We start from the raw sequence: 20662 nt of genomic DNA, 5'->3' as shown, positions 1-20662 counted from the left end.
CCAAAATGGTGGACAATGAGCGACCACGTATCGCACTCATTTGGTATGGTCCCAGAAGATCGGGTAACAGCTGCCGTAATCGGGCATTGAGGGCGCGCGTCAGAAGTTTAAAGTCCGCATTGAGCAAAGTAATGGGCCGCAGATCTTTGGTGGTGAGCGGCGTCGGCGTCTTAGGTAGTAAAACAGTTAACCCCTCTGTGAAGGCTTGGGGCAGAGCAATCCCACGTAGTATTTCATTGTACATCTCCGTGAGTCCGTCCCCTAATATAGGCCAATATTTGACGTAAAACTCGACAGAGAGCCCGTCCGCGCCCGGAGATTTATTTCGTGGTGCGGCAAGCAGGGCATCCTTTAGTTCGTCGTTGGTAAAGGGAGCGAGCAAGTCCCGATTGTGGTCGTCGGTAATGCGGTACGGTGGGTGTCCAGAGTGATACCATTCTCGCACTTTCTCATGCGGTACACCCGCACGGGTGTAAAGTGCGGCAAAGTGGTTGGCAACATGGTTTTTGATGTCGCGGTGTTGGGTATAAAAAGCACCGTCGGCATCTTGCAACTTATGAATAAGTTTCCTGCGCGCCGCATGTAACTGTTGGACGATATGGTGAACAGACGTCTGCTGTTGCGGCAAGTTGGTGAAGTCACGTGCACGAATCTGGTGGCCGATAGCGTTCCGTCCCATCAAGGATGTAATTTTCGCTTGGAGTCTGCGTACGTGCGTGATGTTATTAGGCACCTGATGATAATCCCGGTACAATTCTCGCAGGGCGCAGAAATAGAATTCAGTGATTTCCTTCTCACCGCGTGCGCGAATCCTGGCGTGGTGCCTGAGGCAAGTAATGAGTTTCCTCTTTGCATAAAGCGTCCACCAATCAATCCACGTGGGGTACGTGGGTCTGCGTGATGTTACGGAATGCCAAACCGACCGTATCTCACGCTCTAAAGTGGCGTCTTGTAAGAGGCGACAGTTGAGTTGCCATCGTCCGAAGCCTCTGTAAACCTTCTGCGGCGAGTGATTTAAGACGGTGTGGTAAGCGATATGGTCACTGAAATTAACGGGCCAATATTCGCAAGTTCCCACGTCGGCTAAAAGATCGCGGTGCACATATATGCGATCTAACCTGCTGGAAGACGTCGGCGTAAAGTGAGTAAAGGCAACATCATCTGGGTGTAAGGTCTCCCACGTGTCGACTAACTGCAATTCTGTGACCAGTGTCCGCAGTTCCTGACTGAAGTTAAAATTCGGCGTTTGATCGGAGCGGCGCAAAACGCAGTTAAAGTCACCACCCATAATAATACGCAGACGCAAGTCGGTGATTAAAGGCGCTATCTCTCCAGTATAAAACTCCTTCCTCGCCGCTCGCGCGCTGGAACCGGAAGGAGCGTACACATTAAGAAGGAGTACATCATGGAACTGGGCGGCAATGCCCCGTCCTGTAGGTAACATGGACAAACAAGAACATTCAATGCCTTCCCGATACAGAATGATGGTACCGGCCTCCGTTCCTATATTGACAATGGCGTCATAACCGGGGACATCGGCTAGGAGTGGAGTCATGGCTTCCTGTACGAACAGAATATCTATATCAGCGGCCCGTAAATACTGTCGAAGGCTGTGGATTTTTGCTTGAGAGACAATGCGGTTTACATTCAGAGTAGAAATCTTATAGGATTGTCGTGAACGGAGCGATATGGGACGACTGGTCATCTGCAGATGGAAACAGGTAAGATTTTTATCCCTTCAGCAGTCGTCCGCTTCGGAGGTCGAATAAGTCTAGACGTCGCCGTCCGTGGAAGCTGCATTGCGCCGGGGCGTAAGCAGCGTATCACCAGTTGCCATCGGTTCGTCACGGTCGGGAGTGCCGGCCATATCTTCAGTGTCATCCGCCCAATTGACAACAGACACAGCCGTTGTCGCGCCTGCTGTGGCGGTTCCGGAACCGCATAGCGGGCCGTCACCCTGCGCATCCGGCACTTGGTCCGTCCGCGGTGGTGCACAAGTCTCTGCCCTCCCCGTGTCAAGGTTGGAGACATCATCGTCAATAGTCATGGGTGAGGCCAACGACGGAAGACAATCGTCGGTCCCCGAAGTGTCATCGCAGATCATGCGGCCTGCTTGTTTGGCCTTTTCACGCAAGAGGGGCGCCGATTGGGCTGCCTCAGGACGAGCGATCCGACGTTTCTTGTGTTTTTTCGGGGAGGACCTACCGACGGAGACTTCCGCATTCTCTAAAGGAAGAGGAAGAGTCCCTGTCTCTTGCCGTCTGTCAACATCGGTAGTAGCAGCCTCTACGCCGTCGACCCGAGCTGCCTCACGTGAGGCGTCACGGGGCACCGCGGCTAGTAAGCCAGTGGCCGGCAAAGCTTCCTGAGTGGTAGATATTTCCATAGGTACATCTCCGTCATTCGTAATATCTGGCACACGAAGTCCCACGTCCACAGACGGCGCCGTGGGTGTATTTGCACGGACCGCCGCTACATAAGTAGTCGGTAATATTGTCGGTTGCGTGGGAGTGGCTAGTTCACCCGCAGGCAGCTGTGTTACACGTCGTTGGATGCACTGTGCTCGGACGTGTCCTGTGGAATTACAGCCGGAACATGTACGGGGCTGTCCCTCATACATGATTATCGCCCTATAGCCACAAATCGTTAGGTAGGATGGAATATGCCGTTGCAATTCGATCTTAATTTGCCGCACACCATTCAAGACAGGGTACTTATGGAACGAGGCCCACTTTTCGGCAATGTTACTGATAATTTTGCCGTAGGACTGAAGAGAAGCATTAATTTGTTCGGCCGTGATTTCAAAAGGCAACTCGAAAATCCTGACGGTGCGAATACCAAGACCAGCGTGGACAACAGTCACCTCACCCACATTCCCGTCACTGTGTCGAAATTTATAAGTACCGCCACATGACTCGATGATTTTGTCGCACAATTCTGGGTCACGCAATTTGATATAAACCGTGCTACTAACAATAGACAAATGGATACCAATGATATCGGTGGGGGGTAATTTTACGTCTTCATCAAGAAAACGTTCGACTTCGTAATACTTCGGTCGAGAGAAACTGCCATCAAACATAAACTTCAAAGTATCTTTTCGCTCTGGGTGATCCATGTTAGGTTCTAGTCGTCAACAACAAGATGTAATGCGCGCCGCAACGGCCCTCGACTCACCACGTGCCGCACCGCAAGCCGCAGCTGAGCACGTAAACAAAGCTCCAGGCACGTCCGACTGGCACGACGGCCGCACCTCGACTGCGTTATCCGTTGCGCCACAGGGCCAGTGGCAGCATTTCTTTCTACGAGGCAAGTGCAATTGGCGAAGAAACGTGTTCTCCATGGCTGAGCAAGCTCCCAAGGAAGGTACCTCTCGTCCAGCTGCGTGGCCGCAGTGCGCCTGCAGAGCTTAGAGCTTGCCACGCATCTGCTCTCGCTGTTCGACAGGTAGCAGAAGGCAAGGCGCGCGTTTTCCCGCGTTTTCTCGACGACCAGAGCCGGTTGATGTGCATGTAAGCGTAGCATATGAAACAAGAATAGCACGAAGCATTGGTAGTCAGGTGCCAAAGTCGCAGTATGGCATCAGGTGGCGATCGTATGTTTCTGTGGCCACCACTGGATTGCAGCAAAGTGAGTACCGCTAACTGAGAACACTGTGTCGTAGCCCCAGTGGCGCAATTGGTTAGCGCACGGTACTTATAAGGCAGTAGCCGTGAGCAATGCCGGGGTTGTGAGTTCGAGCCTCACCTGGGGCATACTTTTATTTCTTAGCAGCTGTCTCTGACAGCAACAGGAGGCTAGGTTTGAGATGTATCAGCTATTTGAGTAACATAATTGTGCATTCGAGACGCTAGCTGCGTATTCCTCGGTAGTATAGTGGTTAGTATCCCCGCCTGTCACGCGGGAGACCGGGGTTCGATTCCCCGCCGGGGAGGCACATCCGATTTTTAATTGCTGCTTTTTCACTCTCCGAACTTAGTGTAGGACGTTTGCGGCTACTTGCACCATATCTCTCGCACACAGGCACCTGTTTACATCGCATCCTCGGTAGTATAGTGGTTAGTATCGCCGCCGGTCACGCGGGAGACCGGGGTTCGATTCCCCGCCGGGGAGATGCGATTTTTATCTCACAAACCCGTTCGAGTGTTGCGCGTATGGGGGTCGTAAGAGCATTAACTTTGCGATCAAGGAGTGTAGTTGGTGCAAAATCTTAAAAAATGCTACATCTTAGGAAGTGGTTCTCGCATTCTTCACACTTCAGAATTACTGGGTTTGCTGTTAACGCTGAATCAAGGCACCCCAGCCGACGCTGTGGGCGTAATAATCGAGCTCGACACAGTCTGCAAAAGAAATAATTTTAGCAGAGCGTGGTTTCGATCCACGGACCTCTGAGTTATGGGCCCAGCACGCTTCCACTGCGCCACTCTGCTGGCTGGGGTTGCGCTGGCTCTTCGCCACGTGACGTGGGACACTTGGAAAGCGTTGTCTGCGTCGCTTTCACACGCCTGTACTTAATTGCGTATCATCTCCCACAGCTCTCAGCTTGACTTGTCTCGACTTTGCTCGACTGACGCTACGCTGACGCTTGCAGGCTGCGATATTTACCACGATTGACTCGACATGCAGCTGCGAGATGCACAGGAGTAACAAAGCACTCCACGATGCGTCGACATACGAAATCCACTGCCCAGCTACGCGTCGGCAACCAACAAAATGCCGACCCTGCCAGGATTCGAACCTGGAATCTTCTGATCCGTAGTCAGACGCGTTATCCGTTGCGCCACAGGGCCAGTGGCAGCATTTCTTTCTACGAGGCAAGTGCAATTGGCGAAGAAACGTGTTCTCCATGGCTGAGCAAGCTCCCAAGGAAGGTACCTCTCGTCCAGCTGCGTGGCCGCAGTGCGCCTGCAGAGCTTAGAGCTTGCCACGCATCTGCTCTCGCTGTTCGACAGGTAGCAGAAGGCAAGGCGCGCGTTTTCCCGCGTTTTCTCGACGACCAGAGCCGGTTGATGTGCATGTAAGCGTAGCATATGAAACAAGAATAGCACGAAGCATTGGTAGTCAGGTGCCAAAGTCGCAGTATGGCATCAGGTGGCGATCGTATGTTTCTGTGGCCACCACTGGTTTGCAGCAAAGTGAATACCGCTAACTGAGAACACTGTGTCGTAGCCCCAGTGGCGCAATTGGTTAGCGCACGGTACTTATAAGGCAGTAGCCGTGAGCAATGCCGGGGTTGTGAGTTCGAGCCTCACCTGGGGCATACTTTTATTTCTTAGCAGCTGTCTCTGACAGCAACAGGAGGCTAGGTTTGAGATGTATCAGCTATTTGAGTAACATAATTGTGCATTCGAGACGCTAGCTGCGTCTTCCTCGGTAGTGTAGTGGTTAGTATCCCCGCCTGTCACGCGAGAGACCGGGGTTCGATTCCCCGCCGGGGAGGCACATCCGATTTTTAATTGCTGCTTTTTCACTCTCCGAACTTAGTGTAGGACGTTTGCGGCTACTTGCACCATATCTCTCGCACACAGGCACCTGTTTACATCGCATCCTCGGTAGTATAGTGGTTAGTATCGCCGCCGGTCACGCGGGAGACCGGGGTTCGATTCCCCGCCGGGGAGATGCGATTTTTATCTCACAAACCTGTTCGAGTGTTGCGCGTATGGGGGTCGTAAGAGCATTAACTTTGCGATCAAGGAGTGTAGTTGGTGCAAAATCTTAAAAAATGCTACATCTTAGGAAGTGGTTCTCGCATTCTTCACACTTCAGAATTACTGGGTTTGCTGTTAACGCTGAATCAAGGCACCCCAGCCGACGCTGTGGGCGTAATAATCGAGCTCGACACAGTCTGCAAAAGAAATAATTTTAGCAGAGCGTGGTTTCGATCCACGGACCTCTGGGTTATGGGCCCAGCACGCTTCCACTGCGCCACTCTGCTGGCTGGGGTTGCGCTGGCTCTTCGCCACGTGACGTGGGACACTTGGAAAGCGTTGTCTGCGTCGCTTTCACACGCCTGTACTTAATTGCGTATCATCTCCCACAGCTCTCAGCTTGACTTGTCTCGACTTTGCTCGACTGACGCTACGCTGACGCTTGCAGGCTGCGATATTTACCACGATTGACTCGACATGCAGCTGCGAGATGCACAGGAGTAACAAAGCACTCCACGATGCGTCGACATACGAAATCCACTGCCCAGCTACGCGTCGGCAACCAACAAAATGCCGACCCTGCCAGGATTCGAACCTGGAATCTTCTGATCCGTAGTCAGACGCGTTATCCGTTGCGCCACAGGGCCAGTGGCAGCATTTCTTTCTACGAGGCAAGTGCAATTGGCGAAGAAACGTGTTCTCCATGGCTGAGCAAGCTCCCAAGGAAGGTACCTCTCGTCCAGCTGCGTGGCCGCAGTGCGCCTGCAGAGCTTAGAGCTTGCCACGCATCTGCTCTCGCTGTTCGACAGGTAGCAGAAGGCAAGGCGCGCGTTTTCCCGCGTTTTCTCGACGACCAGAGCCGGTTGATGTGCATGTAAGCGTAGCATATGAAACAAGAATAGCACGAAGCATTGGTAGTCAGGTGCCAAAGTCGCAGTATGGCATCAGGTGGCGATCGTATGTTTCTGTGGCCACCACTGGTTTGCAGCAAAGTGAATACCGCTAACTGAGAACACTGTGTCGTAGCCCCAGTGGCGCAATTGGTTAGCGCACGGTACTTATAAGGCAGTAGCCGTGAGCAATGCCGGGGTTGTGAGTTCGAGCCTCACCTGGGGCATACTTTTATTTCTTAGCAGCTGTCTCTGACAGCAACAGGAGGCTAGGTTTGAGATGTATCAGCTATTTGAGTAACATAATTGTGCATTCGAGACGCTAGCTGCGTCTTCCTCGGTAGTGTAGTGGTTAGTATCCCCGCCTGTCACGCGAGAGACCGGGGTTCGATTCCCCGCCGGGGAGGCACATCCGATTTTTAATTGCTGCTTTTTCACTCTCCGAACTTAGTGTAGGACGTTTGCGGCTACTTGCACCATATCTCTCGCACACAGGCACCTGTTTACATCGCATCCTCGGTAGTATAGTGGTTAGTATCGCCGCCGGTCACGCGGGAGACCGGGGTTCGATTCCCCGCCGGGGAGATGCGATTTTTATCTCACAAACCTGTTCGAGTGTTGCGCGTATGGGGGTCGTAAGAGCATTAACTTTGCGATCAAGGAGTGTAGTTGGTGCAAAATCTTAAAAAATGCTACATCTTAGGAAGTGGTTCTCGCATTCTTCACACTTCAGAATTACTGGGTTTGCTGTTAACGCTGAATCAAGGCACCCCAGCCGACGCTGTGGGCGTAATAATCGAGCTCGACACAGTCTGCAAAAGAAATAATTTTAGCAGAGCGTGGTTTCGATCCACGGACCTCTGGGTTATGGGCCCAGCACGCTTCCACTGCGCCACTCTGCTGGCTGGGGTTGCGCTGGCTCTTCGCCACGTGACGTGGGACACTTGGAAAGCGTTGTCTGCGTCGCTTTCACACGCCTGTACTTAATTGCGTATCATCTCCCACAGCTCTCAGCTTGACTTGTCTCGACTTTGCTCGACTGACGCTACGCTGACGCTTGCAGGCTGCGATATTTACCACGATTGACTCGACATGCAGCTGCGAGATGCACAGGAGTAACAAAGCACTCCACGATGCGTCGACATACGAAATCCACTGCCCAGCTACGCGTCGGCAACCAACAAAATGCCGACCCTGCCAGGATTCGAACCTGGAATCTTCTGATCCGTAGTCAGACGCGTTATCCGTTGCGCCACAGGGCCAGTGGCAGCATTTCTTTCTACGAGGCAAGTGCAATTGGCGAAGAAACGTGTTCTCCATGGCTGAGCAAGCTCCCAAGGAAGGTACCTCTCGTCCAGCTGCGTGGCCGCAGTGCGCCTGCAGAGCTTAGAGCTTGCCACGCATCTGCTCTCGCTGTTCGACAGGTAGCAGAAGGCAAGGCGCGCGTTTTCCCGCGTTTTCTCGACGACCAGAGCCGGTTGATGTGCATGTAAGCGTAGCATATGAAACAAGAATAGCACGAAGCATTGGTAGTCAGGTGCCAAAGTCGCAGTATGGCATCAGGTGGCGATCGTATGTTTCTGTGGCCACCACTGGATTGCAGCAAAGTGAGTACCGCTAACTGAGAACACTGTGTCGTAGCCCCAGTGGCGCAATTGGTTAGCGCACGGTACTTATAAGGCAGTAGCCGTGAGCAATGCCGGGGTTGTGAGTTCGAGCCTCACCTGGGGCATACTTTTATTTCTTAGCAGCTGTCTCTGACAGCAACAGGAGGCTAGGTTTGAGATGTATCAGCTATTTGAGTAACATAATTGTGCATTCGAGACGCTAGCTGCGTCTTCCTCGGTAGTATAGTGGTTAGTATCCCCGCCTGTCACGCGGGAGACCGGGGTTCGATTCCCCGCCGGGGAGGCACATCCGATTTTTAATTGCTGCTTTTTCACTCTCCGAACTTAGTGTAGGACGTTTGCGGCTACTTGCACCATATCTCTCGCACACAGGCACCTGTTTACATCGCATCCTCGGTAGTATAGTGGTTAGTATCGCCGCCGGTCACGCGGGAGACCGGGGTTCGATTCCCCGCCGGGGAGATGCGATTTTTATCTCACAAACCCGTTCGAGTGTTGCGCGTATGGGGGTCGTAAGAGCATTAACTTTGCGATCAAGGAGTGTAGTTGGTGCAAAATCTTAAAAAATGCTACATCTTAGGAAGTGGTTCTCGCATTCTTCACACTTCAGAATTACTGGGTTTGCTGTTAACGCTGAATCAAGGCACCCCAGCCGACGCTGTGGGCGTAATAATCGAGCTCGACACAGTCTGCAAAAGAAATAATTTTAGCAGAGCGTGGTTTCGATCCACGGACCTCTGAGTTATGGGCCCAGCACGCTTCCACTGCGCCACTCTGCTGGCTGGGGTTGCGCTGGCTCTTCGCCACGTGACGTGGGACACTTGGAAAGCGTTGTCTGCGTCGCTTTCACACGCCTGTACTTAATTGCGTATCATCTCCCACAGCTCTCAGCTTGACTTGTCTCGACTTTGCTCGACTGACGCTACGCTGACGCTTGCAGGCTGCGATATTTACCACGATTGACTCGACATGCAGCTGCGAGATGCACAGGAGTAACAAAGCACTCCACGATGCGTCGACATACGAAATCCACTGCCCAGCTACGCGTCGGCAACCAACAAAATGCCGACCCTGCCAGGATTCGAACCTGGAATCTTCTGATCCGTAGTCAGACGCGTTATCCGTTGCGCCACAGGGCCAGTGGCAGCATTTCTTTCTACGAGGCAAGTGCAATTGGCGAAGAAACGTGTTCTCCATGGCTGAGCAAGCTCCCAAGGAAGGTACCTCTCGTCCAGCTGCGTGGCCGCAGTGCGCCTGCAGAGCTTAGAGCTTGCCACGCATCTGCTCTCGCTGTTCGACAGGTAGCAGAAGGCAAGGCGCGCGTTTTCCCGCGTTTTCTCGACGACCAGAGCCGGTTGATGTGCATGTAAGCGTAGCATATGAAACAAGAATAGCACGAAGCATTGGTAGTCAGGTGCCAAAGTCGCAGTATGGCATCAGGTGGCGATCGTATGTTTCTGTGGCCACCACTGGTTTGCAGCAAAGTGAATACCGCTAACTGAGAACACTGTGTCGTAGCCCCAGTGGCGCAATTGGTTAGCGCACGGTACTTATAAGGCAGTAGCCGTGAGCAATGCCGGGGTTGTGAGTTCGAGCCTCACCTGGGGCATACTTTTATTTCTTAGCAGCTGTCTCTGACAGCAACAGGAGGCTAGGTTTGAGATGTATCAGCTATTTGAGTAACATAATTGTGCATTCGAGACGCTAGCTGCGTCTTCCTCGGTAGTATAGTGGTTAGTATCCCCGCCTGTCACGCGGGAGACCGGGGTTCGATTCCCCGCCGGGGAGGCACATCCGATCTTTAATTGCTGCTTTTTCACTCTCCGAACTTAGTGTAGGACGTTTGCGGCTACTTGCACCATATCTCTCGCACACAGGCACCTGTTTACATCGCATCCTCGGTAGTATAGTGGTTAGTATCGCCGCCGGTCACGCGGGAGACCGGGGTTCGATTCCCCGCCGGGGAGATGCGATTTTTATCTCACAAACCTGTTCGAGTGTTGCGCGTATGGGGGTCGTAAGAGCATTAACTTTGCGATCAAGGAGTGTAGTTGGTGCAAAATCTTAAAAAATGCTACATCTTAGGAAGTGGTTCTCGCATTCTTCACACTTCAGAATTACTGGGTTTGCTGTTAACGCTGAATCAAGGCACCCCAGCCGACGCTGTGGGCGTAATAATCGAGCTCGACACAGTCTGCAAAAGAAATAATTTTAGCAGAGCGTGGTTTCGATCCACGGACCTCTGGGTTATGGGCCCAGCACGCTTCCACTGCGCCACTCTGCTGGCTGGGGTTGCGCTGGCTCTTCGCCACGTGACGTGGGACACTTGGAAAGCGTTGTCTGCGTCGCTTTCACACGCCTGTACTTAATTGCGTATCATCTCCCACAGCTCTCAGCTTGACTTGTCTCGACTTTGCTCGACTGACGCTACGCTGACGCTTGCAGGCTGCGATATTTACCACGATTGACTCGACATGCAGCTGCGAGATGCACAGGAGTAACAAAGCACTCCACGATGCGTCGACATACGAAATCCACTGCCCAGCTACGCGTCGGCAACCAACAAAATGCCGACCCTGCCAGGATTCGAACCTGGAATCTTCTGATCCGTAGTCAGACGCGTTATCCGTTGCGCCACAGGGCCAGTGGCAGCATTTCTTTCTACGAGGCAAGTGCAATTGGCGAAGAAACGTGTTCTCCATGGCTGAGCAAGCTCCCAAGGAAGGTACCTCTCGTCCAGCTGCGTGGCCGCAGTGCGCCTGCAGAGCTTAGAGCTTGCCACGCATCTGCTCTCGCTGTTCGACAGGTAGCAGAAGGCAAGGCGCGCGTTTTCCCGCGTTTTCTCGACGACCAGAGCCGGTTGATGTGCATGTAAGCGTAGCATATGAAACAAGAATAGCACGAAGCATTGGTAGTCAGGTGCCAAAGTCGCAGTATGGCATCAGGTGGCGATCGTATGTTTCTGTGGCCACCACTGGTTTGCAGCAAAGTGAATACCGCTAACTGAGAACACTGTGTCGTAGCCCCAGTGGCGCAATTGGTTAGCGCACGGTACTTATAAGGCAGTAGCCGTGAGCAATGCCGGGGTTGTGAGTTCGAGCCTCACCTGGGGCATACTTTTATTTCTTAGCAGCTGTCTCTGACAGCAACAGGAGGCTAGGTTTGAGATGTATCAGCTATTTGAGTAACATAATTGTGCATTCGAGACGCTAGCTGCGTCTTCCTCGGTAGTATAGTGGTTAGTATCCCCGCCTGTCACGCGGGAGACCGGGGTTCGATTCCCCGCCGGGGAGGCACATCCGATCTTTAATTGCTGCTTTTTCACTCTCCGAACTTAGTGTAGGACGTTTGCGGCTACTTGCACCATATCTCTCGCACACAGGCACCTGTTTACATCGCATCCTCGGTAGTATAGTGGTTAGTATCGCCGCCGGTCACGCGGGAGACCGGGGTTCGATTCCCCGCCGGGGAGATGCGATTTTTATCTCACAAACCTGTTCGAGTGTTGCGCGTATGGGGGTCGTAAGAGCATTAACTTTGCGATCAAGGAGTGTAGTTGGTGCAAAATCTTAAAAAATGCTACATCTTAGGAAGTGGTTCTCGCATTCTTCACACTTCAGAATTACTGGGTTTGCTGTTAACGCTGAATCAAGGCACCCCAGCCGACGCTGTGGGCGTAATAATCGAGCTCGACACAGTCTGCAAAAGAAATAATTTTAGCAGAGCGTGGTTTCGATCCACGGACCTCTGGGTTATGGGCCCAGCACGCTTCCACTGCGCCACTCTGCTGGCTGGGGTTGCGCTGGCTCTTCGCCACGTGACGTGGGACACTTGGAAAGCGTTGTCTGCGTCGCTTTCACACGCCTGTACTTAATTGCGTATCATCTCCCACAGCTCTCAGCTTGACTTGTCTCGACTTTGCTCGACTGACGCTACGCTGACGCTTGCAGGCTGCGATATTTACCACGATTGACTCGACATGCAGCTGCGAGATGCACAGGAGTAACAAAGCACTCCACGATGCGTCGACATACGAAATCCACTGCCCAGCTACGCGTCGGCAACCAACAAAATGCCGACCCTGCCAGGATTCGAACCTGGAATCTTCTGATCCGTAGTCAGACGCGTTATCCGTTGCGCCACAGGGCCAGTGGCAGCATTTCTTTCTACGAGGCAAGTGCAATTGGCGAAGAAACGTGTTCTCCATGGCTGAGCAAGCTCCCAAGGAAGGTACCTCTCGTCCAGCTGCGTGGCCGCAGTGCGCCTGCAGAGCTTAGAGCTTGCCACGCATCTGCTCTCGCTGTTCGACAGGTAGCAGAAGGCAAGGCGCGCGTTTTCCCGCGTTTTCTCGACGACCAGAGCCGGTTGATGTGCATGTAAGCGTAGCATATGAAACAAGAATAGCACGAAGCATTGGTAGTCAGGTGCCAAAGTCGCAGTATGGCATCAGGTGGCGATCGTATGTTTCTGTGGCCACCACTGGTTTGCAGCAAAGTGAATACCGCTAACTGAGAACACTGTGTCGTAGCCCCAGTGGCGCAATTGGTTAGCGCACGGTACTTATAAGGCAGTAGCCGTGAGCAATGCCGGGGTTGTGAGTTCGAGCCTCACCTGGGGCATACTTTTATTTCTTAGCAGCTGTCTCTGACAGCAACAGGAGGCTAGGTTTGAGATGTATCAGCTATTTGAGTAACATAATTGTGCATTCGAGACGCTAGCTGCGTCTTCCTCGGTAGTATAGTGGTTCGTATCCCCGCCTGTCACGCGAGAGACCGGGGTTCGATTCCCCGCCGGGGAGGCACATCCGATTTTTAATTGCTGCTTTTTCACTCTCCGAACTTAGTGTAGGACGTTTGCGGCTACTTGCACCATATCTCTCGCACACAGGCACCTGTTTACATCGCATCCTCGGTAGTATAGTGGTTAGTATCGCCGCCGGTCACGCGGGAGACCGGGGTTCGATTCCCCGCCGGGGAGATGCGATTTTTATCTCACAAACCTGTTCGAGTGTTGCGCGTATGGGGGTCGTAAGAGCATTAACTTTGCGATCAAGGAGTGTAGTTGGTGCAAAATCTTAAAAAATGCTACATCTTAGGAAGTGGTTCTCGCATTCTTCACACTTCAGAATTACTGGGTTTGCTGTTAACGCTGAATCAAGGCACCCCAGCCGACGCTGTGGGCGTAATAATCGAGCTCGACACAGTCTGCAAAAGAAATAATTTTAGCAGAGCGTGGTTTCGATCCACGGACCTCTGGGTTATGGGCCCAGCACGCTTCCACTGCGCCACTCTGCTGGCTGGGGTTGCGCTGGCTCTTCGCCACGTGACGTGGGACACTTGGAAAGCGTTGTCTGCGTCGCTTTCACACGCCTGTACTTAATTGCGTATCATCTCCCACAGCTCTCAGCTTGACTTGTCTCGACTTTGCTCGACTGACGCTACGCTGACGCTTGCAGGCTGCGATATTTACCACGATTGACTCGACATGCAGCTGCGAGATGCACAGGAGTAACAAAGCACTCCACGATGCGTCGACATACGAAATCCACTGCCCAGCTACGCGTCGGCAACCAACAAAATGCCGACCCTGCCAGGATTCGAACCTGGAATCTTCTGATCCGTAGTCAGACGCGTTATCCGTTGCGCCACAGGGCCAGTGGCAGCATTTCTTTCTACGAGGCAAGTGCAATTGGCGAAGAAACGTGTTCTCCATGGCTGAGCAAGCTCCCAAGGAAGGTACCTCTCGTCCAGCTGCGTGGCCGCAGTGCGCCTGCAGAGCTTAGAGCTTGCCACGCATCTGCTCTCGCTGTTCGACAGGTAGCAGAAGGCAAGGCGCGCGTTTTCCCGCGTTTTCTCGACGACCAGAGCCGGTTGATGTGCATGTAAGCGTAGCATATGAAACAAGAATAGCACGAAGCATTGGTAGTCAGGTGCCAAAGTCGCAGTATGGCATCAGGTGGCGATCGTATGTTTCTGTGGCCACCACTGGTTTGCAGCAAAGTGAATACCGCTAACTGAGAACACTGTGTCGTAGCCCCAGTGGCGCAATTGGTTAGCGCACGGTACTTATAAGGCAGTAGCCGTGAGCAATGCCGGGGTTGTGAGTTCGAGCCTCACCTGGGGCATACTTTTATTTCTTAGCAGCTGTCTCTGACAGCAACAGGAGGCTAGGTTTGAGATGTATCAGCTATTTGAGTAACATAATTGTGCATTCGAGACGCTAGCTGCGTCTTCCTCGGTAGTATAGTGGTTAGTATCCCCGCCTGTCACGCGGGAGACCGGGGTTCGATTCCCCGCCGGGGAGGCACATCCGATTTTTAATTGCTGCTTTTTCACTCTCCGAACTTAGTGTAGGACGTTTGCGGCTACTTGCACCATATCTCTCGCACACAGGCACCTGTTTACATCGCATCCTCGGTAGTATAGTGGTTAGTATCGCCGCCGGTCACGCGGGAGACCGGGGTTCGATTCCCCGCCGGGGAGATGCGATTTTTATCTCACAAACCCGTTCGAGTGTTGCGCGTATGGGGGTCGTAAGAGCATTAACTTTGCGATCAAGGAGTGTAGTTGGTGCAAAATCTTAAAAAATGCTACATCTTAGGAAGTGGTTCTCGCATTCTTCACACTTCAGAATTACTGGGTTTGCTGTTAACGCTGAATCAAGGCACCCCAGCCGACGCTGTGGGCGTAATAATCGAGCTCGACACAGTCTGCAAAAGAAATAATTTTAGCAGAGCGTGGTTTCGATCCACGGACCTCTGGGTTATGGGCCCAGCACGCTTCCACTGCGCCACTCTGCTGGCTGGGGTTGCGCTGGCTCTTCGCCACGTGACGTGGGACACTTGGAAAGCGTTGTCTGCGTCGCTTTCACACGCCTGTACTTAATTGCGTATCATCTCCCACAGCTCTCAGCTTGACTTGTCTCGACTTTGCTCGACTGACGCTACGCTGACGCTTGCAGGCTGCGATATTTACCACGATTGACTCGACATGCAGCTGCGAGATGCACAGGAGTAACAAAGCACTCCACGATGCGTCGACATACGAAATCCACTGCCCAGCTACGCGTCGGCAACCAACAAAATGCCGACCCTGCCAGGATTCGAACCTGGAATCTTCTGATCCGTAGTCAGACGCGTTATCCGTTGCGCCACAGGGCCAGTGGCAGCATTTCTTTCTACGAGGCAAGTGCAATTGGCGAAGAAACGTGTTCTCCATGGCTGAGCAAGCTCCCAAGGAAGGTACCTCTCGTCCAGCTGCGTGGCCGCAGTGCGCCTGCAGAGCTTAGAGCTTGCCACGCATCTGCTCTCGCTGTTCGACAGGTAGCAGAAGGCAAGGCGCGCGTTTTCCCGCGTTTTCTCGACGACCAGAGCCGGTTGATGTGCATGTAAGCGTAGCATATGAAACAAGAATAGCACGAAGCATTGGTAGTCAGGTGCCAAAGTCGCAGTATGGCATCAGGTGGCGATCGTATGTTTCTGTGGCCACCACTGGTTTGCAGCAAAGTGAATACCGCTAACTGAGAACACTGTGTCGTAGCCCCAGTGGCGCAATTGGTTAGCGCACGGTACTTATAAGGCAGTAGCCGTGAGCAATGCCGGGGTTGTGAGTTCGAGCCTCACCTGGGGCATACTTTTATTTCTTAGCAGCTGTCTCTGACAGCAACAGGAGGCTAGGTTTGAGATGTATCAGCTATTTGAGTAACATAATTGTGCATTCGAGACGCTAGCTGCGTCTTCCTCGGTAGTATAGTGGTTAGTATCCCCGCCTGTCACGCGAGAGACCGGGGTTCGATTCCCCGCCGGGGAGGCACATCCGATTTTTAATTGCTGCTTTTTCACTCTCCGAACTTAGTGTAGGACGTTTGCGGCTACTTGCACCATATCTCTCGCACACAGGCACCTGTTTACATCGCATCCTCGGTAGTATAGTGGTTAGTATCGCCGCCGGTCACGCGGGAGACCGGGGTTCGATTCCCCGCCGGGGAGATGCGATTTTTATCTCACAAACCTGTTCGAGTGTTGCGCGTATGGGGGTCGTAAGAGCATTAACTTTGCGATCAAGGAGTGTAGTTGGTGCAAAATCTTAAAAAATGCTACATCTTAGGAAGTGGTTCTCGCATTCTTCACACTTCAGAATTACTGGGTTTGCTGTTAACGCTGAATCAAGGCACCCCAGCCGACGCTGTGGGCGTAATAATCGAGCTCGACACAGTCTGCAAAAGAAATAATTTTAGCAGAGCGTGGTTTCGATCCACGGACCTCTGGGTTATGGGCCCAGCACGCTTCCACTGCGCCACTCTGCTGGCTGGGGTTGCGCTGGCTCTTCGCCACGTGACGTGGGACACTTGGAAAGCGTTGTCTGCGTCGCTTTCACACGCCTGTACTTAATTGCGTATCATCTCCCACAGCTCTCAGCTTGACTTGTCTCGACTTTGCTCGACTGACGCTACGCTGACGCTTGCAGGCTGCGATATTTACCACGATTGACTCGACATGCAGCTGCGAGATGCACAGGAGTAACAAAGCACTCCACGATGCGTCGACATACGAAATCCACTGCCCAGCTACGCGTCGGCAACCAACAAAATGCCGACCCTGCCAGGATTCGAACCTGGAATCTTCTGATCCGTAGTCAGACGCGTTATCCGTTGCGCCACAGGGCCAGTGGCAGCATTTCTTTCTACGAGGCAAGTGCAATTGGCGAAGAAACGTGTTCTCCATGGCTGAGCAAGCTCCCAAGGAAGGTACCTCTCGTCCAGCTGCGTGGCCGCAGTGCGCCTGCAGAGCTTAGAGCTTGCCACGCATCTGCTCTCGCTGTTCGACAGGTAGCAGAAGGCAAGGCGCGCGTTTTCCCGCGTTTTCTCGACGACCAGAGCCGGTTGATGTGCATGTAAGCGTAGCATATGAAACAAGAATAGCACGAAGCATTGGTAGTCAGGTGCCAAAGTCGCAGTATGGCATCAGGTGGCGATCGTATGTTTCTGTGGCCACCACTGGATTGCAGCAAAGTGAATACCGCTAACTGAGAACACTGTGTCGTAGCCCCAGTGGCGCAATTGGTTAGCGCACGGTACTTATAAGGCAGTAGCCGTGAGCAATGCCGGGGTTGTGAGTTCGAGCCTCACCTGGGGCATACTTTTATTTCTTAGCAGCTGTCTCTGACAGCAACAGGAGGCTAGGTTTGAGATGTATCAGCTATTTGAGTAACATAATTGTGCATTCGAGACGCTAGCTGCGTCTTCCTCGGTAGTATAGTGGTTCGTATCCCCGCCTGTCACGCGGGAGACCGGGGTTCGATTCCCCGCCGGGGAGGCACATCCGATTTTTAATTGCTGCTTTTTCACTCTCCGAACTTAGTGTAGGACGTTTGCGGCTACTTGCACCATATCTCTCGCACACAGGCACCTGTTTACATCGCATCCTCGGTAGTATAGTGGTTAGTATCGCCGCCGGTCACGCGGGAGACCGGGGTTCGATTCCCCGCCGGGGAGATGCGATTTTTATCTCACAAACCTGTTCGAGTGTTGCGCGTATGGGGGTCGTAAGAGCATTAACTTTGCGATCAAGGAGTGTAGTTGGTGCAAAATCTTAAAAAATGCTACATCTTAGGAAGTGGTTCTCGCATTCTTCACACTTCAGAATTACTGGGTTTGCTGTTAACGCTGAATCAAGGCACCCCAGCCGACGCTGTGGGCGTAATAATCGAGCTCGACACAGTCTGCAAAAGAAATAATTTTAGCAGAGCGTGGTTTCGATCCACGGACCTCTGGGTTATGGGCCCAGCACGCTTCCACTGCGCCACTCTGCTGGCTGGGGTTGCGCTGGCTCTTCGCCACGTGACGTGGGACACTTGGAAAGCGTTGTCTGCGTCGCTTTCACACGCCTGTACTTAATTGCGTATCATCTCCCACAGCTCTCAGCTTGACTTGTCTCGACTTTGCTCGACTGACGCTACGCTGACGCTTGCAGGCTGCGATATTTACCACGATTGACTCGACATGCAGCTGCGAGATGCACAGGAGTAACAAAGCACTCCACGATGCGTCGACATACGAAATCCACTGCCCAGCTACGCGTCGGCAACCAACAAAATGCCGACCCTGCCAGGATTCGAACCTGGAATCTTCTGATCCGTAGTCAGACGCGTTATCCGTTGCGCCACAGGGCCAGTGGCAGCATTTCTTTCTACGAGGCAAGTGCAATTGGCGAAGAAACGTGTTCTCCATGGCTGAGCAAGCTCCCAAGGAAGGTACCTCTCGTCCAGCTGCGTGGCCGCAGTGCGCCTGCAGAGCTTAGAGCTTGCCACGCATCTGCTCTCGCTGTTCGACAGGTAGCAGAAGGCAAGGCGCGCGTTTTCCCGCGTTTTCTCGACGACCAGAGCCGGTTGATGTGCATGTAAGCGTAGCATATGAAACAAGAATAGCACGAAGCATTGGTAGTCAGGTGCCAAAGTCGCAGTATGGCATCAGGTGGCGATCGTATGTTTCTGTGGCCACCACTGGATTGCAGCAAAGTGAATACCGCTAACTGAGAACACTGTGTCGTAGCCCCAGTGGCGCAATTGGTTAGCGCACGGTACTTATAAGGCAGTAGCCGTGAGCAATGCCGGGGTTGTGAGTTCGAGCCTCACCTGGGGCATACTTTTATTTCTTAGCAGCTGTCTCTGACAGCAACAGGAGGCTAGGTTTGAGATGTATCAGCTATTTGAGTAACATAATTGTGCATTCGAGACGCTAGCTGCGTCTTCCTCGGTAGTATAGTGGTTCGTATCCCCGCCTGTCACGCGGGAGACCGGGGTTCGATTCCCCGCCGGGGAGGCACATCCGATTTTTAATTGCTGCTTTTTCACTCTCCGAACTTAGTGTAGGACGTTTGCGGCTACTTGCACCATATCTCTCGCACACAGGCACCTGTTTACATCGCATCCTCGGTAGTATAGTGGTTAGTATCGCCGCCGGTCACGCGGGAGACCGGGGTTCGATTCCCCGCCGGGGAGATGCGATTTTTATCTCACAAACCTGTTCGAGTGTTGCGCGTATGGGGGTCGTAAGAGCATTAACTTTGCGATCAAGGAGTGTAGTTGGTGCAAAATCTTAAAAAATGCTACATCTTAGGAAGTGGTTCTCGCATTCTTCACACTTCAGAATTACTGGGTTTGCTGTTAACGCTGAATCAAGGCACCCCAGCCGACGCTGTGGGCGTAATAATCGAGCTCGACACAGTCTGCAAAAGAAATAATTTTAGCAGAGCGTGGTTTCGATCCACGGACCTCTGGGTTATGGGCCCAGCACGCTTCCACTGCGCCACTCTGCTGGCTGGGGTTGCGCTGGCTCTTCGCCACGTGACGTGGGACACTTGGAAAGCGTTGTCTGCGTCGCTTTCACACGCCTGTACTTAATTGCGTATCATCTCCCACAGCTCTCAGCTTGACTTGTCTCGACTTTGCTCGACTGACGCTACGCTGACGCTTGCAGGCTGCGATATTTACCACGATTGACTCGACATGCAGCTGCGAGATGCACAGGAGTAACAAAGCACTCCACGATGCGTCGACATACGAAATCCACTGCCCAGCTACGCGTCGGCAACCAACAAAATGCCGACCCTGCCAGGATTCGAACCTGGAATCTTCTGATCCGTAGTCAGACGCGTTATCCGTTGCGCCACAGGGCCAGTGGCAGCATTTCTTTCTACGAGGCAAGTGCAATTGGCGAAGAAACGTGTTCTCCATGGCTGAGCAAGCTCCCAAGGAAGGTACCTCTCGTCCAGCTGCGTGGCCGCAGTGCGCCTGCAGAGCTTAGAGCTTGCCACGCATCTGCTCTCGCTGTTCGACAGGTAGCAGAAGGCAAGGCGCGCGTTTTCCCGCGTTTTCTCGACGACCAGAGCCGGTTGATGTGCATGTAAGCGTAGCATATGAAACAAGAATAGCACGAAGCATTGGTAGTCAGGTGCCAAAGTCGCAGTATGGCATCAGGTGGCGATCGTATGTTTCTGTGGCCACCACTGGATTGCAGCAAAGTGAATACCGCTAACTGAGAACACTGTGTCGTAGCCCCAGTGGCGCAATTGGTTAGCGCACGGTACTTATAAGGCAGTAGCCGTGAGCAATGCCGGGGTTGTGAGTTCGAGCCTCACCTGGGGCATACTTTTATTTCTTAGCAGCTGTCTCTGACAGCAACAGGAGGCTAGGTTTGAGATGTATCAGCTATTTGAGTAACATAATTGTGCATTCGAGACGCTAGCTGCGTCTTCCTCGGTAGTATAGTGGTTCGTATCCCCGCCTGTCACGCGGGAGACCGGGGTTCGATTCCCCGCCGGGGAGGCACATCCGATTTTTAATTGCTGCTTTTTCACTCTCCGAACTTAGTGTAGGACGTTTGCGGCTACTTGCACCATATCTCTCGCACACAGGCACCTGTTTACATCGCATCCTCGGTAGTATAGTGGTTAGTATCGCCGCCGGTCACGCGGGAGACCGGGGTTCGATTCCCCGCC

General features: G+C 52.8%; 45 non-coding genes across 45 annotated transcripts; 23 read left to right on the top strand and 22 right to left on the bottom strand.

Moving 5' to 3' along the window:
* The first annotated feature begins 3663 nt into the window (after nucleotides 1-3663).
* On the top strand, nucleotides 3664-3755 carry Trnai-uau (transfer RNA isoleucine (anticodon UAU)). The gene is given in 2 exon segments: nucleotides 3664-3701; nucleotides 3720-3755. It is a non-coding gene; the product is annotated as a tRNA-Ile (tRNA).
* A 107-nt stretch (nucleotides 3756-3862) lies between these two features.
* On the top strand, nucleotides 3863-3934 carry Trnad-guc (transfer RNA aspartic acid (anticodon GUC)). The gene has a single exon. It is a non-coding gene; the product is annotated as a tRNA-Asp (tRNA).
* Nucleotides 3935-4358: 424 nt separating this feature from the next.
* Nucleotides 4359-4430, bottom strand: Trnam-cau (transfer RNA methionine (anticodon CAU)). The gene has a single exon. It is a non-coding gene; the product is annotated as a tRNA-Met (tRNA).
* A 287-nt stretch (nucleotides 4431-4717) lies between these two features.
* On the bottom strand, nucleotides 4718-4790 carry Trnar-acg (transfer RNA arginine (anticodon ACG)). The gene has a single exon. It is a non-coding gene; the product is annotated as a tRNA-Arg (tRNA).
* Nucleotides 4791-5168: 378 nt separating this feature from the next.
* Nucleotides 5169-5260, top strand: Trnai-uau (transfer RNA isoleucine (anticodon UAU)). The gene is given in 2 exon segments: nucleotides 5169-5206; nucleotides 5225-5260. It is a non-coding gene; the product is annotated as a tRNA-Ile (tRNA).
* Nucleotides 5261-5367: 107 nt separating this feature from the next.
* Nucleotides 5368-5439, top strand: Trnad-guc (transfer RNA aspartic acid (anticodon GUC)). The gene has a single exon. It is a non-coding gene; the product is annotated as a tRNA-Asp (tRNA).
* A 424-nt stretch (nucleotides 5440-5863) lies between these two features.
* Trnam-cau (transfer RNA methionine (anticodon CAU)) lies at nucleotides 5864-5935 on the bottom strand. Its single transcript has one exon. It is a non-coding gene; the product is annotated as a tRNA-Met (tRNA).
* A 287-nt stretch (nucleotides 5936-6222) lies between these two features.
* On the bottom strand, nucleotides 6223-6295 carry Trnar-acg (transfer RNA arginine (anticodon ACG)). Its single transcript has one exon. It is a non-coding gene; the product is annotated as a tRNA-Arg (tRNA).
* Nucleotides 6296-6673: 378 nt separating this feature from the next.
* Nucleotides 6674-6765, top strand: Trnai-uau (transfer RNA isoleucine (anticodon UAU)). The gene is given in 2 exon segments: nucleotides 6674-6711; nucleotides 6730-6765. It is a non-coding gene; the product is annotated as a tRNA-Ile (tRNA).
* Nucleotides 6766-6872: 107 nt separating this feature from the next.
* Nucleotides 6873-6944, top strand: Trnad-guc (transfer RNA aspartic acid (anticodon GUC)). Its single transcript has one exon. It is a non-coding gene; the product is annotated as a tRNA-Asp (tRNA).
* A 424-nt stretch (nucleotides 6945-7368) lies between these two features.
* On the bottom strand, nucleotides 7369-7440 carry Trnam-cau (transfer RNA methionine (anticodon CAU)). The gene has a single exon. It is a non-coding gene; the product is annotated as a tRNA-Met (tRNA).
* Nucleotides 7441-7727: 287 nt separating this feature from the next.
* On the bottom strand, nucleotides 7728-7800 carry Trnar-acg (transfer RNA arginine (anticodon ACG)). Its single transcript has one exon. It is a non-coding gene; the product is annotated as a tRNA-Arg (tRNA).
* A 378-nt stretch (nucleotides 7801-8178) lies between these two features.
* On the top strand, nucleotides 8179-8270 carry Trnai-uau (transfer RNA isoleucine (anticodon UAU)). Its single transcript is given in 2 exon segments — nucleotides 8179-8216; nucleotides 8235-8270. It is a non-coding gene; the product is annotated as a tRNA-Ile (tRNA).
* Nucleotides 8271-8377: 107 nt separating this feature from the next.
* On the top strand, nucleotides 8378-8449 carry Trnad-guc (transfer RNA aspartic acid (anticodon GUC)). Its single transcript has one exon. It is a non-coding gene; the product is annotated as a tRNA-Asp (tRNA).
* Nucleotides 8450-8873: 424 nt separating this feature from the next.
* Nucleotides 8874-8945, bottom strand: Trnam-cau (transfer RNA methionine (anticodon CAU)). Its single transcript has one exon. It is a non-coding gene; the product is annotated as a tRNA-Met (tRNA).
* Nucleotides 8946-9232: 287 nt separating this feature from the next.
* On the bottom strand, nucleotides 9233-9305 carry Trnar-acg (transfer RNA arginine (anticodon ACG)). The gene has a single exon. It is a non-coding gene; the product is annotated as a tRNA-Arg (tRNA).
* A 378-nt stretch (nucleotides 9306-9683) lies between these two features.
* Trnai-uau (transfer RNA isoleucine (anticodon UAU)) lies at nucleotides 9684-9775 on the top strand. The gene is given in 2 exon segments: nucleotides 9684-9721; nucleotides 9740-9775. It is a non-coding gene; the product is annotated as a tRNA-Ile (tRNA).
* A 107-nt stretch (nucleotides 9776-9882) lies between these two features.
* Nucleotides 9883-9954, top strand: Trnad-guc (transfer RNA aspartic acid (anticodon GUC)). The gene has a single exon. It is a non-coding gene; the product is annotated as a tRNA-Asp (tRNA).
* A 424-nt stretch (nucleotides 9955-10378) lies between these two features.
* On the bottom strand, nucleotides 10379-10450 carry Trnam-cau (transfer RNA methionine (anticodon CAU)). The gene has a single exon. It is a non-coding gene; the product is annotated as a tRNA-Met (tRNA).
* Nucleotides 10451-10737: 287 nt separating this feature from the next.
* Trnar-acg (transfer RNA arginine (anticodon ACG)) lies at nucleotides 10738-10810 on the bottom strand. Its single transcript has one exon. It is a non-coding gene; the product is annotated as a tRNA-Arg (tRNA).
* Nucleotides 10811-11188: 378 nt separating this feature from the next.
* Trnai-uau (transfer RNA isoleucine (anticodon UAU)) lies at nucleotides 11189-11280 on the top strand. Its single transcript is given in 2 exon segments — nucleotides 11189-11226; nucleotides 11245-11280. It is a non-coding gene; the product is annotated as a tRNA-Ile (tRNA).
* Nucleotides 11281-11387: 107 nt separating this feature from the next.
* Trnad-guc (transfer RNA aspartic acid (anticodon GUC)) lies at nucleotides 11388-11459 on the top strand. Its single transcript has one exon. It is a non-coding gene; the product is annotated as a tRNA-Asp (tRNA).
* A 424-nt stretch (nucleotides 11460-11883) lies between these two features.
* On the bottom strand, nucleotides 11884-11955 carry Trnam-cau (transfer RNA methionine (anticodon CAU)). The gene has a single exon. It is a non-coding gene; the product is annotated as a tRNA-Met (tRNA).
* Nucleotides 11956-12242: 287 nt separating this feature from the next.
* On the bottom strand, nucleotides 12243-12315 carry Trnar-acg (transfer RNA arginine (anticodon ACG)). The gene has a single exon. It is a non-coding gene; the product is annotated as a tRNA-Arg (tRNA).
* Nucleotides 12316-12693: 378 nt separating this feature from the next.
* Trnai-uau (transfer RNA isoleucine (anticodon UAU)) lies at nucleotides 12694-12785 on the top strand. Its single transcript is given in 2 exon segments — nucleotides 12694-12731; nucleotides 12750-12785. It is a non-coding gene; the product is annotated as a tRNA-Ile (tRNA).
* A 603-nt stretch (nucleotides 12786-13388) lies between these two features.
* Nucleotides 13389-13460, bottom strand: Trnam-cau (transfer RNA methionine (anticodon CAU)). Its single transcript has one exon. It is a non-coding gene; the product is annotated as a tRNA-Met (tRNA).
* A 287-nt stretch (nucleotides 13461-13747) lies between these two features.
* On the bottom strand, nucleotides 13748-13820 carry Trnar-acg (transfer RNA arginine (anticodon ACG)). Its single transcript has one exon. It is a non-coding gene; the product is annotated as a tRNA-Arg (tRNA).
* Nucleotides 13821-14198: 378 nt separating this feature from the next.
* Nucleotides 14199-14290, top strand: Trnai-uau (transfer RNA isoleucine (anticodon UAU)). Its single transcript is given in 2 exon segments — nucleotides 14199-14236; nucleotides 14255-14290. It is a non-coding gene; the product is annotated as a tRNA-Ile (tRNA).
* A 107-nt stretch (nucleotides 14291-14397) lies between these two features.
* Nucleotides 14398-14469, top strand: Trnad-guc (transfer RNA aspartic acid (anticodon GUC)). The gene has a single exon. It is a non-coding gene; the product is annotated as a tRNA-Asp (tRNA).
* Nucleotides 14470-14893: 424 nt separating this feature from the next.
* On the bottom strand, nucleotides 14894-14965 carry Trnam-cau (transfer RNA methionine (anticodon CAU)). Its single transcript has one exon. It is a non-coding gene; the product is annotated as a tRNA-Met (tRNA).
* A 287-nt stretch (nucleotides 14966-15252) lies between these two features.
* Trnar-acg (transfer RNA arginine (anticodon ACG)) lies at nucleotides 15253-15325 on the bottom strand. Its single transcript has one exon. It is a non-coding gene; the product is annotated as a tRNA-Arg (tRNA).
* Nucleotides 15326-15703: 378 nt separating this feature from the next.
* On the top strand, nucleotides 15704-15795 carry Trnai-uau (transfer RNA isoleucine (anticodon UAU)). Its single transcript is given in 2 exon segments — nucleotides 15704-15741; nucleotides 15760-15795. It is a non-coding gene; the product is annotated as a tRNA-Ile (tRNA).
* Nucleotides 15796-15902: 107 nt separating this feature from the next.
* Trnad-guc (transfer RNA aspartic acid (anticodon GUC)) lies at nucleotides 15903-15974 on the top strand. The gene has a single exon. It is a non-coding gene; the product is annotated as a tRNA-Asp (tRNA).
* A 424-nt stretch (nucleotides 15975-16398) lies between these two features.
* On the bottom strand, nucleotides 16399-16470 carry Trnam-cau (transfer RNA methionine (anticodon CAU)). Its single transcript has one exon. It is a non-coding gene; the product is annotated as a tRNA-Met (tRNA).
* Nucleotides 16471-16757: 287 nt separating this feature from the next.
* Trnar-acg (transfer RNA arginine (anticodon ACG)) lies at nucleotides 16758-16830 on the bottom strand. The gene has a single exon. It is a non-coding gene; the product is annotated as a tRNA-Arg (tRNA).
* Nucleotides 16831-17208: 378 nt separating this feature from the next.
* On the top strand, nucleotides 17209-17300 carry Trnai-uau (transfer RNA isoleucine (anticodon UAU)). The gene is given in 2 exon segments: nucleotides 17209-17246; nucleotides 17265-17300. It is a non-coding gene; the product is annotated as a tRNA-Ile (tRNA).
* A 107-nt stretch (nucleotides 17301-17407) lies between these two features.
* Trnad-guc (transfer RNA aspartic acid (anticodon GUC)) lies at nucleotides 17408-17479 on the top strand. Its single transcript has one exon. It is a non-coding gene; the product is annotated as a tRNA-Asp (tRNA).
* Nucleotides 17480-17903: 424 nt separating this feature from the next.
* On the bottom strand, nucleotides 17904-17975 carry Trnam-cau (transfer RNA methionine (anticodon CAU)). The gene has a single exon. It is a non-coding gene; the product is annotated as a tRNA-Met (tRNA).
* A 287-nt stretch (nucleotides 17976-18262) lies between these two features.
* On the bottom strand, nucleotides 18263-18335 carry Trnar-acg (transfer RNA arginine (anticodon ACG)). Its single transcript has one exon. It is a non-coding gene; the product is annotated as a tRNA-Arg (tRNA).
* A 378-nt stretch (nucleotides 18336-18713) lies between these two features.
* Trnai-uau (transfer RNA isoleucine (anticodon UAU)) lies at nucleotides 18714-18805 on the top strand. Its single transcript is given in 2 exon segments — nucleotides 18714-18751; nucleotides 18770-18805. It is a non-coding gene; the product is annotated as a tRNA-Ile (tRNA).
* Nucleotides 18806-18912: 107 nt separating this feature from the next.
* Nucleotides 18913-18984, top strand: Trnad-guc (transfer RNA aspartic acid (anticodon GUC)). Its single transcript has one exon. It is a non-coding gene; the product is annotated as a tRNA-Asp (tRNA).
* Nucleotides 18985-19408: 424 nt separating this feature from the next.
* On the bottom strand, nucleotides 19409-19480 carry Trnam-cau (transfer RNA methionine (anticodon CAU)). Its single transcript has one exon. It is a non-coding gene; the product is annotated as a tRNA-Met (tRNA).
* A 287-nt stretch (nucleotides 19481-19767) lies between these two features.
* Trnar-acg (transfer RNA arginine (anticodon ACG)) lies at nucleotides 19768-19840 on the bottom strand. Its single transcript has one exon. It is a non-coding gene; the product is annotated as a tRNA-Arg (tRNA).
* Nucleotides 19841-20218: 378 nt separating this feature from the next.
* Trnai-uau (transfer RNA isoleucine (anticodon UAU)) lies at nucleotides 20219-20310 on the top strand. The gene is given in 2 exon segments: nucleotides 20219-20256; nucleotides 20275-20310. It is a non-coding gene; the product is annotated as a tRNA-Ile (tRNA).
* Nucleotides 20311-20417: 107 nt separating this feature from the next.
* Trnad-guc (transfer RNA aspartic acid (anticodon GUC)) lies at nucleotides 20418-20489 on the top strand. Its single transcript has one exon. It is a non-coding gene; the product is annotated as a tRNA-Asp (tRNA).
* Nucleotides 20490-20662: the final 173 nt, after the last annotated feature.

Source organism: Schistocerca serialis, chromosome 9, assembly GCF_023864345.2.
Source record: "Schistocerca serialis cubense isolate TAMUIC-IGC-003099 chromosome 9, iqSchSeri2.2, whole genome shotgun sequence".
Classification (NCBI taxonomy): Eukaryota; Metazoa; Arthropoda; class Insecta; order Orthoptera; family Acrididae; genus Schistocerca; species Schistocerca serialis.
Note: the sequence above shows the minus strand (reverse complement) of the source record. Positions and strands in the feature narration are given on the sequence as shown.